This window comes from Poecile atricapillus, chromosome Z (genome assembly GCF_030490865.1).
Source record: "Poecile atricapillus isolate bPoeAtr1 chromosome Z, bPoeAtr1.hap1, whole genome shotgun sequence".
In the NCBI taxonomy this organism is placed as follows: Eukaryota; Metazoa; Chordata; class Aves; order Passeriformes; family Paridae; genus Poecile; species Poecile atricapillus.
The window spans coordinates 126,744,688-126,763,228 of record NC_081289.1 but is presented as its reverse complement, the minus strand read 5'-3'; positions in this window follow the sequence as shown (position 1 = coordinate 126,763,228).

Below are 18,541 nucleotides of genomic sequence, written 5' to 3'. Positions count from 1 at the left end.
CAAAACTCATCTAAAGATTTGATAACAATGTAACAGATAAATTTGTGTTAGCACAGTAAAATCAGTTGACTTCCAGGCTAAAATATATTTCAGGGCCAAATCGAGTGCTCAGAATTTAAAAGCAGTTCATCAGTGTCCTACAGCTGCCATTCACATACAGATATTTAGTCAGTGAACAGGGAAGAACAGATTACAAATTAAACTCTGTGTAAAGCTGCAAACAAGACAAAGATTTAAAGTTGTCCTTTAGGAGATCAAAAATCTAAAATCTAAAGTTTCTGGATGTACTGCTTTGCAGGGACAGGTTGTAGCAAGGAAGGACTACAGGGGTGGCATCCATAATAAAATGCCAGAAACTTCCCCTGTGTCCCAGAAATCCAATGCCCACCAGCTCCAAGACAGCATTGCTGCTGGCCAAGGCTCAGTACATGGGCAATGGTGGTAGTGTCTCTGGGATAACATAATTAAGAAGGGGGAAAGATCTGCACAACGGCAGCTGGGAGAGAGGAGCGAGATATGAGGGAGAAAGAGCCCTGCAGACATAAAGGTCAGTGGAGAAGGAAGGGGGAAGAGGTGCTTCAGGTGCCAGAGAGAGGATTCCCCCACAGCCCATGCAGATTCATGGTGGAGCTGAGATCCACCCTGCAGCCCAGGGAGGGCTCCACACCAGAGCAGGTGGATGCCCAAAGGAGGCAGTGACTCCATGGAAAACCCTTTCTGGAACGGGGTCCTGGCAGCGCCTGTGACCCCGTGGAGAGAGGAGCCCACGCTGCAGCAGGTTTGCTGTCAGGACTTGTGACTCTGCAGGGAAACCAGTCTGGAGCAGACTGTTAATGATGGACTGCACCTATCTGGAGGAACACAGGCTGGAACTGTTCATGAAGAACTGCAGCCCTGTAGGAGGGACACATATGGGAGCAGGGGGAGAGTGTGAGGATCAAGGAGCTGCAGAGCTCCTGATCATAATTCCTATTGCCCATTCCCGGTGCATCGCTGCAAGGGAGGAAGTAGAGAATTCTGGAGTGAAGGCAAACCCAGGAAGAAGAGAGGGGGGGTGAAGGTATTTTGAAGTTTGTTTTTTTTTCTCATTACGCTACTTTGGTAATAAATTAAATTCTTTTCCTTGATCCCAGTCTCTTTTCTCTTGGAGGGTAATTGCTGAGTTATCTTTCCCTGATCTTATCTTAACCCATGAAACTTTAGTTGTATTTCCTCTCCCTCATACAGTTGAGGAGGGATGTGACAGAGAGGCCTTGATGGGCACCTGACATCCAACCAGGGTCAACCCACTACACTGGAGAACTATATAAAGCAACAGAAAGTAACTTATCCTGAAGATTATGTATATAAGATGAGCAGAAGCCATATGGTCTTCACTGAATCCTTATCTTTCCTCCTAACAGAGGAAACATTTTACTACATGCACGCCAACACAGAAAAAATATAAGATACTGTAATTTCTCATCATTATGAGGAGAAATTTTCATACTAGTCCATGAATGATAATTATCTTGCACTACAAAACACCAATTTCTGTAACCACTGAAAATTTCAACCATCTTTCTGTGGCCTGCTAGTAGGAAGAGAAAAGAGAAGACTGCTGCTAAAGACTCCTTAAAAATAAATTGATACACTATGCAGAATGCTGCTCAATTACCCTTAGGCTGTGTCTTAAGCACCTCAGTTACAGCAGCCAGGGTCGGGAGGAAGGGTCAGAGTATTAAAAAAAACCCACAAAACCAAAACAACCACACACAAAACCAGAAACCTCTAGAAAAGAAATCTATAGATATCACACAGAAAAACTGTATGACCTTGACTTTTAAACAGATTCATATAGATTTGTCTGACAAGGCAAGAAGTGGCAAGTGGGTAGTCTTATACAGCCATTGTCCATCCTCTGAGCCAACAGGAAAAAAGTCATCTTTTTAAAAACCAAAGTAATATGGTAACTTTTAAAATATACACATATTTTAAAAAAATGATTTGCTGTCCTATGTTTCTTAGAAAGATATATTTATAGAGAAACTCTGATAAATACTGTTGAACCAGTTTTATGACAATTTGAGAGAAGTATACAAGCTGATAACAATGATGACTTTTGTATTAGAGTTCAAAGTGGTTGGTGGTTCACTGGAGATCACATTGCTCATAAAGTATATTGCAAGCCACAAGGGCTTGAAAAGCATCCACAAAAACCTCTTTGCATATTTTCCCAGCAACGAAAGAAAGCAAACCATCTTACTCAAGTGGAGTGCAGTATGTTTTGCCACCTGCATTCTATAGGCTCAGCCAGTCATGAGTCAAAACCCATTTGTGGTCACGTCTGTGTATCCTACAAAGCTAGCAATGTGACAACATAATGAAACAATTGGCACAAGATGTGCAAGCTGCCAAATGTCAGAAAGAACGTTAAATTGCTTTTGGGAAGGAGCAGAGTAAGAACTGAGAGTTACAGTGCCACTTTATTTTCTCATCTCTTTCGTTCTGACCACTCAGTAATCAAGAAGATACATCACAAATGGGAAATAGGAGAGGGTTACCATAGAATTTAGAGGTGCTGAGAACCTTATATATAAAAAGTGATATAGGAAAACCACGATATAAGCTATCTTTGGATAACAGAAAACATATTTTCCCCCCAAAAAACACCCAGAACCAGAGGACATGTACTAAAATCAAAAGGCAACAAACTCAAAAACTTGGTTTATGGTTAGTTATTACATGTTCTAGGTGCTGAGAATCACAGAAGCTGGCAAGGACTCATTGGGATTTGGAAGGGGCACAGAAACATGAAGTCCAAATCCTGGCCCTGCATGGGACACCCCAACAGTTATATCATAGGCCTGAGCACATTGTCCAAACACTTCTTGAACTCTGTCAGGCTTGGTACTGTGACCACTTCGCTGGGGAGTTTCAGTGTCTAGCAACCTTCTGGGGGAAGAACCTTTTCCTGATATCCAACCTAAACCTCCCCCAACACAACTTCAGGCCAGTCCCTCAGATTCTGTCACTGATCACCACAGAAGAGATTGGTGCCTGCCCTTCTTTGGATGCTCTATAAAGGTATAATGTCTTTCCTATACTGTGGCACCCAAAACTGCCCCCAGCACTTGAGGTGAGGCTGCCCCAGAGCAGAGCAGAGCAGAGCAGAGCAGAGCAGAGCAGAGCAGAGCAGAGCAGAGCAGAGCAGGACAATCCCCTCCCTTGCCCGGCTGGTGATGCTGTCCCTGATGCCCCCAGGACACAGGTGGCCCTCCTGGCTGCCAGGGCACTGCTGGCCCATTTTCAGCCACCGGGTCCCTTTCCACAGTTATTCTTTCTAGCTAATTGTTCCCAAACCAAAACATACTTAAAGATGTATAAATATCAATAATGATATTCTAGGTCCAATGTAAAAGTTTAAATAACTTTCCATTTTTCATATTCAAGGAAATGGCTCTTCCAGGGAGAAAAAGAATTTTTATTTGTTTTTTTACAGATAAATATAATTAATAGGATAGAAATATCTTTCATTTTGTACAGAATACAAGTTTTTTTCATTGTTATTACTTGTTCTGTAAAAAAATGAGGCAAAATTATCAGTGATGAAATGTGTCTGGATATTTATATGTAATTTATACTATAACATTTTTAGGTGTCACAATGGAAGAACACTGTATCTTTTCCTCTTTAAAAAGTATTGTTCAAGTTACTTGGCAATAAAAATGTTAGACAGTGTATTCTAGCCAACTGACCTTTAGAGCATATTTACTTGGCTATCAGGCACTTTTCAGTATGTATGGATTTGGCACTAGACACATTCTTGCATAATTTCGGCTTCTATAATACATATGATGAAGCTCAGGAGCTACCGAAGACAAAAAGAAAAAAAAAACAACCCACCAAAATGCCAAACCACAGCCTTACGAAAGTAGCCTTCGTCAATGGCCGAACCACAGCTTTCCATTTACTGACTTTCCTGCATCTCACCTTTATGCCAGCAAACATCAGCACAAAGGAGTTCTTCATTCTCCTAGGCTAACAGTGTACCAACTTTTTTGACTCTACTGCCTTTTTCTTCAAAATAACTTATCAGTTGGAACTTGTCTTGCCCTGATAAGCCTGTAAGCATGAATTTGAGATAGGGTTCTTAGATCAATAAAATATACATCATTAATATTGTAGGGGGTCTAAACAGATATTTATTAACACTTAATTTTATTTATAAATAAATAAGTTGTTCTATGAAAGTTATCTACAAACTTTAGGGACAAATTCTTAAATGCTTTTAGTAAGTTTATTTGTCAATATCTTAATTGCTGAAGGATTTATCCAATTTGAGAGACATTTGAAACTGAATCTTAATAATGAGCCATGCAATAGGAGGAGAAAGGCTTATGTTTAGTTAAAGTAAGGGACCTAGGAAGTCCAGTAGAACAGAACACATAACCTAGGTAAAACAATTCTTGTTTTAATTAAGAGTAAAGCCTGGCTGACTCAGGACAGGAAAAAGCTGAGCTTTAGGGAAAAAAAGACTAAAACTTTATAAATTTTCAAGTACTACTTTATACTGATTTTAATATTCTGACAAGGAGTCCACTACAAGACTTTTGTAGGCATTTTTCCTACATAAAAATAATAAAAAATAATTGGATAAAAAAAGCATAAAAAATAATTGGATCCTAAACTCTAATCCAGATTTTTCTGGGTTGGATTTCTAATTGACTTAGTTTGCTATGCTTCATCTCTTAGACAATGAGATCTTGTTATTAAAATTTCTCTCTTCATAATGATGCAGTTGTCTCTTTAAATACTCTGAACATTATGTGGATTTTTTGTTAGGAAGATCATTACAAACTACACAATAAATTAAAAGGGCACATCCAGAAGGAAATCGTGATATTTAGGCATACTAGATGAAAATTCTCAACTTTTATATAGTACTGGAGATAAGCCTTTTTTTTGAAACTTCAGCTCGAAGAATACACACTTAAATCTTTAGGTCAAGCTACCCAGATTGAAGTCAAAGGCTTTGTAACTGTGTAAACATGGCAGCTGTATAATATAATATAATATAATATATATATATTGTTATCCAGGACAGTTTGTTAGGATTTCTAAACTTGCTTGTGAAGAAAGGAGTTAACCAAGGCAGCAGTTAGGAAACAGTTATAAAGAAATACAGTCACTAAAGACAGAACGAGGAAGAATGAAATAATTCAAGAGGTTGTATGTAGTCAGAGAAGCAAATTCAGTTTGGGTTTTTAAGATGGGGGAGGCAAAGAATCCACAGGGCTGCAGGGGAGTAAAAGACTTGTTGCAAGGGGAGAGATGTAGCACATCCGGGTTAATGCTGAACAGCTGTAGCTGATGTAAGTTTTGATGCTTGAACATAATAAACCTGGAAGAGGTAAGAATCTCACTGGTTTGAGGCTGTGGATAAAAGCTTACCTATTAACTGAAATAAATGCAGTTGGAAACAGAACTTGGAAATATGTTCTTCTGCTTTTCAAAGGCGTGGCACAAGCTTGGCACATACAGGAGGGCTGGCAACCCTGCAAAGGCAGTCGCATGGTGCCAATTCAGTGAGATCCACAGGCAACTGCTCCAAGCAAAGGAAAACCCATGCCTCAGTAAAAATCCAATGGATGATTAATGTAAGGCATTTCAAACACTACTAGCAGTGTGTGTAAGATTTAAAAAAAAAAAGAAAACAACATTTTGCTTCTTTACCATCTATGGCAATGCCTCAGAGTTTCCTGTAAAATCAGGACAGCCTGCAGCAAAATTATTGTTTTCCCAGAACAATAGTGCCATTGCCAGGCCCCCAAAAGATACAGTGACCCTCCAGAAGAGGCACAGTATCTTCAAAACTCCCCTGAAAAAAGAAGATGAAACAGAACAGAATTCCAAACAACAAAGATGTTTCAGCAACATTGAAAAGACTAGAATTGTACAAAATATCAGAAGCTTTCTAAGACCCTCCCGAAGTGCAGGCAGTGACATAGGCTCATTGAAAGAAGCATCAATGAGGTCTGAGAAAGAGAAGGTGGAATAGCATGCATAAAAAGGAAAAGAAAATACACAATACTAAAAGATTGCATGAGCTACAGTAATAATGGAGTATATTTGAAAGAAATAAAACATATGAACAAATCCTGTGCAGTTTGCTATTCATATACAGATCATCCCAGTGATACTTCTTTGATGAAAAATGGAACAAAAATTGCTGACATTGTCATATAGTTTGAACTTCTAACTGCAATAAAACATCATTCTCATACATTCCCTGCAAAAGAATGGCAGGTTTTGGACTGATTTTTTGGTTTTTTACAAGAATTTGTAATGATCAGTTATAACTATGAGTGCCAGAATCCTTATACCTTTTAAGCAAAGACGATGCCCTGATCAGGGCTCCAGGAGCACAAAACCTGCTACATATCACCTACATGATAGCATAACTATTCTCCATACATTTGTGAAGCAGCTATAGAGTAACAGCAAAGTGTTCCCCACAGACACCAATAGGTGACTATAAAATACAAGTGCTGAAAAAGTTCCTAATTTAACCCACCAGTTTGTATCTTCCAAAAAAGATTTAACAAAAACAAGATAACAATTAGCACCTGTTAAGCTTTTAAGACAATCTGCTATGAAGAGTTCTAAAATGGGATCCAAGATAGAAAGATATCTCTGCTCATGGAGGCAATGCAGATGCAGACTACCCATAAATTTCCTTCTTGAAACCCACAGCAATCAAACACAATTTAAATAGCACCACAGTATTGCAGAGCAAGCATCCTTACAGAAAACATTTTCTGCAATATATAGAAAGGTAAGTACTTAAACGACTAAAAGCACTCATGATAGCATATTATTTCAACTTCCCTCCCTCATATTCTTTAGATAGGAAAATGCATGCGATACTGGAAAAGTTGAAACAGTGGAGATACGCCTTTAATCTGAACAGGTAACACAGAACCATTCATAGCTTCAGCTTTGTTCCTGAAAATGCTTGATAGTTTTTCTGTATCTCTCTTCAAGTAAACTTGCAGGGGTAACAGAACACCCACATGGTTCTATTATTGTTTATTGCAAATTAACAGTCCTTTAAAAAGTTACATGAAAGATGCCTCCTGAGCACATGTTAGCTTTCAGCAGTTCTTCACAAAGAACTGTTGGATACCTTTTTCCTCCCACAGTTTTATATTTCATTTTGGCAAAGACAGAAACATGTTCCCAGTAGAAAACAACCCAGCCAACTGCTGGCCTTCAAAGAGACCTATGAAAAGAAGTAAAAGATAATAGGCTTTTCTGTTCCCTGATAAATCCCTAGCTACCCATGGGTATACATCTCTGCTTTGCAGGTTTTCTCTTAGTTTAATATTCATTAAGAGAATATCAAAACTCAGCTAGTCTCATTACTGAATTTTTTTGATTACTCTCTTGTGTATTATTTTAATTTCTGTTGTTCATATGTTCATGTATAAAGCTGAATGAAACCATATTAAATACTAACAGTGCCAGAGAATTCCCACATAACTATAACAGACATCTTGACAGCTAGAAAAGGCTCAGCTCCTTCCAACTTGACTCCATTGATTTGGTCCAAATAATACATACTCTCATCCCTCACTTTTCTACAAGCACTTGTTTTCCTCCCATCCTCTCTTTGCATAAATTTCAACAGTTTCACTTATTCTTCCAAACTTGCATAACCACAGAAAAAATAATGATGGAAAAGATCTCCAAAACCATTGAGTGCAACCTGTGGCCAAACACCACACTGTCAGTCACAACACAACACCAAACACCACATTCTCAGCTAGAACACAGCACTAAATGCCATGTCCAGTCACTTCTTGAACACTTTCAGGCATGGTGACTCCATCACCTCCCTAGGCAGCTTATTCCAATGCTTGGCAATCCTTCCAAGGAAGAAGTTCTTCCTTATGTCCATTCTTAACATCTCCTGACCCAGCTTGAGGCTGTGCCCTCCCATTCTGGCAATTGTTGCCTGGGAGAAGAGCCTGACCTTCACCTGGCCACAACCCCCTTTCAGGCAGCTGTAGAGAGCCATAAGGTCTCCCCAATTCTCCTTTTCTCTGGGATAAAAATCCCCAGCTCTCTCAGCTGCTTCTCACAGGATTCACTTTCTAGACCCTTCTCCAGCTGTTGACCTATGGTCTTGTGCAAAGTTTCAAGCTAACACTCACAAGGTCCTATTACTCCTGTAGGCCATCAAAATCACAGAATCATACTTACAGAATTTGATTAATGAGAAGCAAGTTAGGAGCTGGAATTGTAGACGTCATACACCGAGTCTGGTCCTTATTCTGATAACAGAACATATTTAAGTGTTTGATATATCATCATCAGAAAAAAATGTGAATGCCAAGCCAATGCCAAATTCTGCAATACTATGGTTAGCACTGTTTGGGTTTGGTGGTTTTTTAACTTCCCTTCAGTTATTTAGTGGCTGGGTGCCCCTCTTATGTTTTCTGTGTCAGGTTGATTTTTCCCTAACTGGAACAAAATATTTTTCTACACATCTGTCACAGCACTTCTTGAATAAAGAAATACTGAGAATCAGAAAGAATTTCAGAATACAAAATTTATTTTCAGATCTTTCATTTTTATTCTAGATATATTTCTAAGTTTGCAACTCATTGTAATACTCTTTCAGAGATGGCAGAATTTTATTTATAAGTCATGTAAAACTACCATTTTCTTTACTTAAATAAGTGTAATTTTTGCTAAGCTTTCTGCAAGCTAAATACACAAGTAAGCTCATCTAAATTATACCAAAGGCAATTATCTATAAATTTATATTCTAATTAATGTGTTCAACAAAAATTTCTGGTCAGATACCCTCTGAAATTTCCTTTTTCCTAAACATGTATTTCATATACTTATGATGAGGAGACAGTCCCATGCTTGCATATTGTGATTCCCATCTTCAATAAGATTAATTAGCCTGCCAAGCTTTCTCAATAATTCCAACTCATACATTTCATTTTAATGGTTTCAGACAATAATTTTCCCATTAACAGGAATCTGAAAAATATTAACAGAGTCAGGTGAAAAGTACAAAAGAGGATTGCAGTACTTTGTCCTGAGAGTGTAAGCTTGACTTCCAATTGAATTTAAGGTAGCAAGGGAAAAAATAATATTTTATGCCAATATTACAAAACTGATATTATATATAAGAATATTTTATTCCAACACAGAATCAAGTGTCTAAACAAAGATATTTTCTTAATGGAAGACAGGTAACACCAGTCTTTCAATATTGCAATGGGTTTTTTTTTAAAAAAATGGAATAGATTTGGATTTTATTAAATAAAGCTTTATAGAAATAAAATGTCTTCTGATGTTACAAACCAAATCTATTTTTGTCTTTCCTTGCACATTTGACACTGAAATGCACTAAAAGTTTTTTTTTTCCTTTGGTTCAATTTCCCAACCTGAAAGGAGGTAAAACCTGCCAAAATTTTTTTTGTGCTCTTAAATACTTGTAAAATAAGCATGCAGGTAACGTACAATGAATCATTAATTGTTTTATATCAGTTAACATTTTGCAAATACTATGGCTATAGTCAAACACAAGCAATTATGCAGAAGAGTTGGAGAAATCAGGCAGTGAAACAGGATGTCTGGCTCAAACCTTAACTCCTTCCTTTTCCTTTCCTAAGGAAGTGAGAGCACCATAAGAAAGTGAGCACTACCATGATAAGCAGCTGCACATCATCACAAATTAGCTGGCTACAGAAAAAACACAACCCAATATGAACCTGCAGCTCCTGGAGGACCCCACTCCAGAGCAGGTGGATGCCGAAAGGAGGCTGTGAATGGGAGTAGAATCCTGGCAGGACCTGTGGCATCACAGAGAGAGGAGCCCACTCTGCAACAGGTCTTCTAGCAGGATTTGTGGAGGAGCCACGGTGAAGCAGGCTGTTCCTACAGAACTGGACCTTGTGGCAGGGACAAACACTAGAGCAGCTGGTGGAGTACTATATCCCCACAGGAGAAACCCACACTGGAGAAGTTCATGGAGGACTGTTTCCCAAGTGTAGAGCCCCATGAAGGAGCAGGGAAAGACTGAGAAGAAGAAGGAGTGCCACAGGTAACATGAAAAACTGAGTGGAACTCCCATTGCCTATCCCCTTGCACCAAAATTTGGATTTTAGGGTAGAAAATTTAGGAGTAAAGTTGAGCCTAGAAAAAAGGGAGGGATGGAGACAAGGTGTTTTCGGATTTGGATTTTCTTTTTCTCATTCTCCTACTTTAATTTGATTGGTAATAAATTAATTTTTTTGGGTCAAGACTTTTTTGCCCATGGCAATAATTTGTGAATTATCTGTCCCTAGTCTTATCTTGATCCATGAGCCTTTTGTTATATGTTCTCTGTCCTGCCCAGTAGAGAAAACAGAGACAGAGCAGCTGTGGTGGGCACCTGCCAACCAGGCAGGGTCAATCAACCACACCGTCTTCTTGCCCCAAAGCATGAAAAAAGAAACTGAATTTTGCCAGAAAAATTGCCATTTTGTTTATCTGTCTCATAATCTACCATGCTTTGTTGCTAAGAACAGAAATGGGTTCATGTTTTCTCTGTTTAATTCTATGTGTAGAAGTTCAGAAACACATACTGGGTAAAGGCATTTAGATCCTTTGAAGATTTAGGACATGCTTGGTTGACAGCATCCCAAAAGAAACTAGGAATAGCTGTGTATTTCCATTCACACAAATTTCTTGTTTGAAGTAGGTGTATGGATGAGGTGTTTGTACAGCCTTTCTGGATGCAGATTGAAGAGGTTGCTAGCTGAGGCTTACACACTGATGTGACACCTTGAGAAGCAGGCCTCTCTCTCCAAAACATACCAGGCATTTCTGCAAAGGTGTGGAGGGCAGCATGGTGCAAATGGTTTAGTGCTTTTCTGCTTAGACAATCCAAATTCAACTGTGTTAATTTTAGTTCACCTGGACCCAAGCTAAGTCAGTTCTGAGCACCTGCTCCTGTACCTACTTCCATTTCTTTTTGCTAAAGGAAGGCTTATTAAATTAAAGAGTGTCTCACAAACCTGAGGGCTTTATATAATAATAAAAATTCTGGGCAACAGTCATTCTGCTATGGACAAAATACAATATATTAAACTACTAGGAAGCACATAAAATGATAGTTATTGATGCAAAATTATTTCACAATATCCATTCTTTTGCACACTCATTAGGGTAGGACTTAATTTCAAAAGCACATACTGTAAAGTGCACAGGCTGCTGTGGAATTCAAAATTGAATGCTGTAGTATTCAACACTATTTTCATTTCAATAGAGTGGACAGGCACAAGAACAACATCACTGTTGCTGATTAACATTAAACAGGATTCTTTCTCTTAATACTTTGGTTTTCTAACCTCCAGAAAATAGCACATTCAAAAAAGAATGTATTCCAGTATTCTGGTTAGAGCAGATTAATGAAATCTTTCATTTGAATATTCTTACTTTCTCTCCTAATTGGAGAAGATTTTTGTAAGATAATACTGACTGACAGTTTTTGTGTAGCTTGTAACCAGCTTTTGCAGAAGATAAACATAGTAGCTGCTCTTGTTCCAAGCTGACCTTGACTCCCTCATGGCAAATTTAAAAAAAAAACCAACAAAAAAAACCCAAACCCACCCACCCCCCCAAAAAAAAACCCCAAAAAACCCAGAAGAGTAGAAGAGCTTTTTAAAGAAAAGCAACCACTAAAAAGCAGAGTGTTTTTCACGTAACTGATTTTCACATGCCAGCTAGCTGCTGCAAAAGACACAGGATATGTTATCAGCCACTCCAAAGCCTCACAATATTGTTCTCATCACAGGGTTTTTAATGTCTGAAAACCAACTTCAGAGTACACAAAAAATGTAGTAATAATAAAGGAGTAAAACATCTTTGAAGAGTTCAGAAAGTGAACTGGCTAGACAAAAGGCAACATGTTTTCCCAGTTCCCAATGTTGCACTCAAGTTATTTAATCATCTTCTGTTGCAGAAGATTCAGCTGCAGCCTTGACAATGGTGTTATAGCATGATCACTTCTACTGTCTACCTGTATAAAAATACTTAGGTGTTAGTTCGAGGTACAGAGATTATGCTGAAGCAGAACAAAGAACAATTAAATCAGGCACTCCTGAGATTGCCAATTGAAACTGAATTTACAAGCCAGTAATCCAATTTTAGACAAGACAGCCACTGTACTTGAGGAGGATTATGATCTGAGTCATCAAGTTTATAAAAAATTAGACCCTTATTAGTATTAAGGAAACCATCACTGATCATTGAGATAGAAAATGGGAATAGCATTTTACAATGTAAACAAATCATTGGTGTTTTTGAGCTGGAGTAGGGTATGAACACTGTCTTCCCTCAACTCCTTAACTTTCAATTTTTTAAGCATCACAAAAGAAAAAAATGCTGTGAATACCAAAGACTAACATTTGAAACTATTTGTAACAACTTTATAGAACTATTAGCATCCCTACTACCTAAATAGAAGTTTCATTGAGATGCTTAAGTCACACATCCAGCTACAACACAGGAATATCACATGAGCTCTAATTAACAGGAATGTGTTTTATAGAACAAAATCCCAAGAATTTTGGCTCTACTTCATTTCTTTGAATGTAAGGTTTGAAAAATGCCACAAGGCTGACCTCTACTGGGTCATAAATTATCAAGCATCTGAAGTGGCACACGAATATTCAAAATTTATTAAACATAAGAAATAACAGGAATTTTTTAGTATCCCAAAATATTTTTCATAGATCTCAATATAAAAAGGACATATAATTCTTCACATACTCTCACAGGAAATCAAAATACTGCAATTCATTATAAAAAACAAACTAATGATCCCACTACTTATTTCCTCACTAGTAATTGAATATAAAATCAGCTAAAGGGCTCAGAACTACTGCTTTTTATGAAATTAACTTTAAAAGTTAGCACTGCAAATAGCTTTTGAAATCATGCAACAAGTCTTAGTCACTCACAAGGCCAGATCCTCACCTGAATAAGTGCTCAGGTAAAAAAAAGGGGGAGAAACAAAAGGTTTGAAGACATATAAATACATTACATTGTGCCTTTTATTCACCTTTGGAGTCTGCCTAGAATTATCAAGGTCAGCTCTTCCTCTATTCAGCAAGAAAGCTCATGAATGATTGCCAGAAGCTTCTCTCTCAATCGCCACTAGTTTCAGAGAACCTTGAAGTGATTTTAAATCAGTTATGAAGTGTAAAAAGTTCACAGAAAGAAGGAGTACGCAGCCTTAGACTGCCTTAAATTAGCATCTGTGTTATTATAATTCATATAAGCCACCAGATCATGCTTCTATGTATCCTACTCTCTGCCTCAACCCCAGGCAAAGCAACTAACTTCAGCATACCAGAGACATACCTTACACTCCTTCACCAGACTACTAGGTAGAACAGAGATGATTTCCATTATCCGCAGAAGTAGTCATGCCGTGGCAACTCAAAATGTGGCCCCTGTTTGCCATTAACACTGGGATTTGACTGAAGAACAAAAAGTAACTAATGTTTTCTTTAGTTGCCTCAAAAATCAAGTGAGGAATGAAAAAGCAACTGTTCCCCATCACCCCTTAAATATCGAGTCACAGACTGAAGCTAATGAACTTATATAGATGTGTGACTCACATATGAAAATCCATAGCATGCAGACTGAGGAGCAGTCAGATTTCGTCCAGTCTTCTACAGATGATGAGTCATTATACTTACCCTTTTCTCACTATGCCTTGAGCTCAGTGACTTGGGTTTCAGTAAATATCTACCAAAAATGTCTTCTGAAGACAAAAGGAAGAGTTCAAACTCACCATATTCCATCATTCAGTAGCCTGAACATAAAAAAAAAATTCCAGAACAGATCCAGCTCCATCTTCTACCCAAAGAATATTATACTCTCTTCTCAACTCAAATCTGCTGCTTATCAAGTACTGCTCTATTGTAGTGTACCCCACAAGATAATCAACTGAACTCCTGAACAAGCTTGACAGAGCTCAAGAAATGTTCTGTGATTCTGTTCTTTTTTCTGATAAATGGGAAAGATTGATGTAATGTAAATTCTCAGTTGAAGGAATTAATTCCAAATACTCACCCTGCATAACCTACAGTTTCATAAAAGATGCAAAAAATGCAATTCTCTAATGTCAGACAGTACTGAGTGTAGAGGTCACATGAGATGAATCATCCGATTTTATGTAACAATCTCCAATTACTCTGTCAAAAACCACATTAGCCCCTTTGCCTCAGCATTATGTCGGGAAGGCTTGTTGACTATAAAAGAAACTCTGATTTTCCAGAACAAATCTTTCCTTCCTTTTATTTTCTTTCTTAGATGACCTATGTATCTTTTTGTCAGATATTTAAATTAGAAGTCACCATGTCAGAATTTATTTTCAACCTTCACTGTTCCATATTAATGCCTCTGTTGTTACTGAATAGTCTGAAAACACTAAGATTAGCTAATGATGCCGACAGATTTTTATTTTCACATCCTCAAAGAGAACCAACTGATAGGAAAATATATTGATTTGATGCAAAAACCCATAGGGCATCTCTCCAACATGATCCCTTATCTGTTCATTTAGTCAGTTCTTAATCATTAAACACTTACTGATACTACGCAGGAATAATTTTATCAGATGCTACTAAATGAAATGCTATAACAAGCTTATTGTATCCACAATATTTTGCCATATCCTTGGCCCCATCATTTCATCCAAGGAATCCATAAAAAACAGATAAAAGCTAAGTATATTGTTAATTCACCTAAATCTTCTATATAAACAACCCACCTTCATTAAATCTTCAGAAAAAAAAACTTATTACATAAAATAAACATGCAAGCTCCATCACTAAGAAAAGTAAGTTTATCATGTAAGAGTATGTTCTCTATAAAGAACTAAAATAATGCATTTAATAATCTTTAGTTCTACTACGGTGCTTTAGGTTTTCCCACTGAAATTCTGAATCCATTTTTTCCATTTTGCCCAGCTTTGCCATCAGAGTCATTTACTGTTGGCTATCTGGATCATTCTCAATTACCCTCTTGAAAATGGTGTATTTGACACTATTCTGCTATTAATCTGCCTTTGTCACGATGTTCAAGAGATTTTTTTCAGCTTTAGATACCAAGTTAAAAAAAGCAATTAAATTGAAAATCACTGTCTGGAACTAACAGTTTAAATATCCTGTCTCTTTTGGGACATCCTGCCTTTTTTTTTTTTTTTTTTTTTTCCTTTTAAAAAGGACTTCACAAATACAAACCAGCTTCCTTCTTTTTAAACACATACTGAATCTTCTTTTTGTTATGTAATTAGTTTGGCAATATTAAATGTAAACACACAAACAAGAACTCATGAAAAGGAAGTTATGTCACATAATTTTATATAATTATATTTAGTAAATCAGTCAATTCCTTTTAGTCAATTGAATGCAGCTCTCACTTCTAAAACATAATTTATATAGAAAGAGAAGATGTTCTAGGTGCACAACTATTCTATAATCTGAATTATCTATTCTGCAGAGTATATTATTCTGCAGAAAAAAAAATCAAACCCCAAAACTGTCATCTGATACAGGAGGAGATGTTGATAGGAAATATCATATTGCAAATCTTTGGAAATAGATTTGCAGTAAAACCCATTTTTTAGGCTTTCTTTTTCTGAAAAGCTTCTCTCCTCTCACTTGTGCTTCAAGACTAATGAATTTATGAAAATCATAGTGTTAATGCATGACAGCTATTATAAACTACACCAAATGTTCCAAAGTAAACACCTAAAGTGGTATCTGTGAGGTTAAATCTAAGATATATGAAGTTATCTAGAGCTACAATCCTAGGCTTTCAGGCAATAGGTAACTTTAAAAATTGTGATCAAGAAACAAAGCTTGTTATTTGAGTTAGCACAGTCTCTGTGAAATAAAGAGATGCTCTTACAATGTAAAACATCTTCTTAGAAAAGAGGGCATAAAAAGCTATGACATATCATCACAATAAATTAAAAAGTGTGGTACATTAACATACTATCTTCATTTTAGTCCCTGGTTCAATTTAGTGGAATACAAAGGCAAGATCACAGAGATTTTGCCTAAACTTCCTCTGATATGAAGTAACATCTGAAAATAATTTCAGAAAATAACATAAGTCATCAATCATTCTCTGTAGTCATGAGTGTAAACAGCTGATATCACAATCCTGGCAAATCAACCAGGAGTTAAAGAAACCTCTCACAAAATATGAGCAATTAAATAATCCTTATGTATTAGCAAACAAAAATGGCAGCTATTACTCAATTAAAAGCACAGGACTAGACTAAAGGGTTTTGCAGATAGCTGATTGTTAATTTAGGAGCTGGAACAAGCTGTGTCTGTGTAATGAAAAAGAGCAACATTAAGCAAAGGCTCAACACCCCTCTCAAGAAAGGAAGATAATACCATTATTTCCTCTTGGATGAAGCACTGGAGCAAAACAGCCACAGATGTGTCACTAATAACCAGTAGGTCAGGAGAGATATGCTCAAGGTGGAGAAGAGGGTGAGGGAAAATAGATTGCTCTGCAGGGGGCAAAGAACACAGAAAAAAAAAAAAAGAAAAAAAACAAAACTAAGCCAACCAACCAAAAGAAAAACCCAAAACCCAAACCAAAACAAATGATACAAAAAACAGAACAAAACCACACACAAAAAACCCCTCCCACACAATCTTTCTGCTCAAAGATTTTGTTCAAAAAGTCTAATACCACCTTAACAACTAATGGTGTTACACAAGAAATTTCAGCACTACAAAGATAAATATTATCCAAATTTAACAAGAATTAGCTCCTACTTACATGCAAGATTACACCAGATGCATCTATACATAGATGACAAACATAGGTTTAATAACCAGACCAAAAAAGCAGCTAATCTGCCTTTATTGAGTCTTCCTCCTGATGTGCTTTAAAAGAATGTCAGCTAGTCTTCAATCGAGTGACGGTCTTTAGAACAGTTACTAGGATAAGCAAAACAAAGTTTGGATTATGGGCCTCATGGTTCAAGGGAAATAAACCAGGGGAGGCTATGATGCTCAGTCTTGGCAGTATCAAGACATTACAGGGCTTTAACACAGGATGTTAAATTAAATGTAAATGTTAAATTCCTGACAAAATTAAAATCAAAAGTCAAGTGTCTATTGCCTACAGTTTAGGGTTAGAGAATCTCTGTTTTTTCTGAGATATTTTATCAAGTTTACAGTCTTCTCTGAATTAGCTTTCAAGCTTACCTTTTCTAACCTCCACCCTGAAAGGAAAAATTTACCTAGCTAAGCCTACTTTTGTGTTCCTATCCTATTAATCTTGCATATTTTTACTTGGTTCAGCTGTAAGAAGGAGCCCTCACATAACTTCTGTTAAATAAGATTTTCTAGAGTGTCTCCCAAGACAGAAGCACAGTTAAAATTCAGTCTGAGATTACGATCTCAAATAAAGTTCCCTTCCTACATTTCCTTCAAATTTTTTAAAGATATTTTGTATTTTTCACAGCCTTGGGAATTGTGAGAAAATGGACTTTTTTTGGGTTTTTTCAACACAGTCATGGGCCTAGGTCTCTGAAACAAAAGGACAATCAATTCACATGGCTTATCTTCAACTTCTCATCATGAAAATTAATTAGTAAACTTTAATTGCTGTTTAAAGTCTACATATATTTTAAAGTAACAATAGGGAAAAATTCAACAGTACAGCAGAAGGCTTATTGGCAGGCAGTAAGATTATTTCAAAGGGCAGACAGATTGGCTTCAACTTCTACTCTGCAATTTAGGAAGTGATGCCAGAGATCACATAGGATGGGCTTCCACTTTTATGAAAGAACTTGCTTCCAACCAGACTTAATCATTATTATTCTTCATGGATTAGTGAAGTAACAAAATATATGCAAGTAGTCTAGTTATAGTCAAAATTTAACAGCATGTAAACATACACAGAACACTATGACACATCTAAGGTTTTCTCACCCTTGAAGACCTAGCACAAAAGGCTAGAAATGGCCTCAGACCGTTTTTAAAAGTAATTTTTATATTTTCTTAATATTTTACAAGTGTACCTTTCTGTATCAAATTTTCTTAAGAAAAAAATATTGATATGACTGTGAGAACAGATCTTGAAAACATGTACTGTTCAGTATCACACTGAAAAAAACCCCAATCTATTAAAGCAACCACCTTGTAATGTATGTAATGAAACTCATTGACTGGTTAGGAAGTTAGCAAGTTACAATTGCTGTCAATATTGCATTACATTTTCTACTAAAATGTCATAAATTTGTTGAGATGTCAGTTGTCTTCTCTCTGGCATAGACTACCCTGACATTCAATACGCTGTGAAATGCTGTTCTTCAAACCTCTAATGAAATCACAACTCTAGGTATATACAGGTAAAGGGTAATGTTTTAATAGATAAAAAAGGTGCTCTCAGAATTAGCTATGTAATATGTACAATCAGGGTATAGGTACACTAGATTTCATAATGCAAA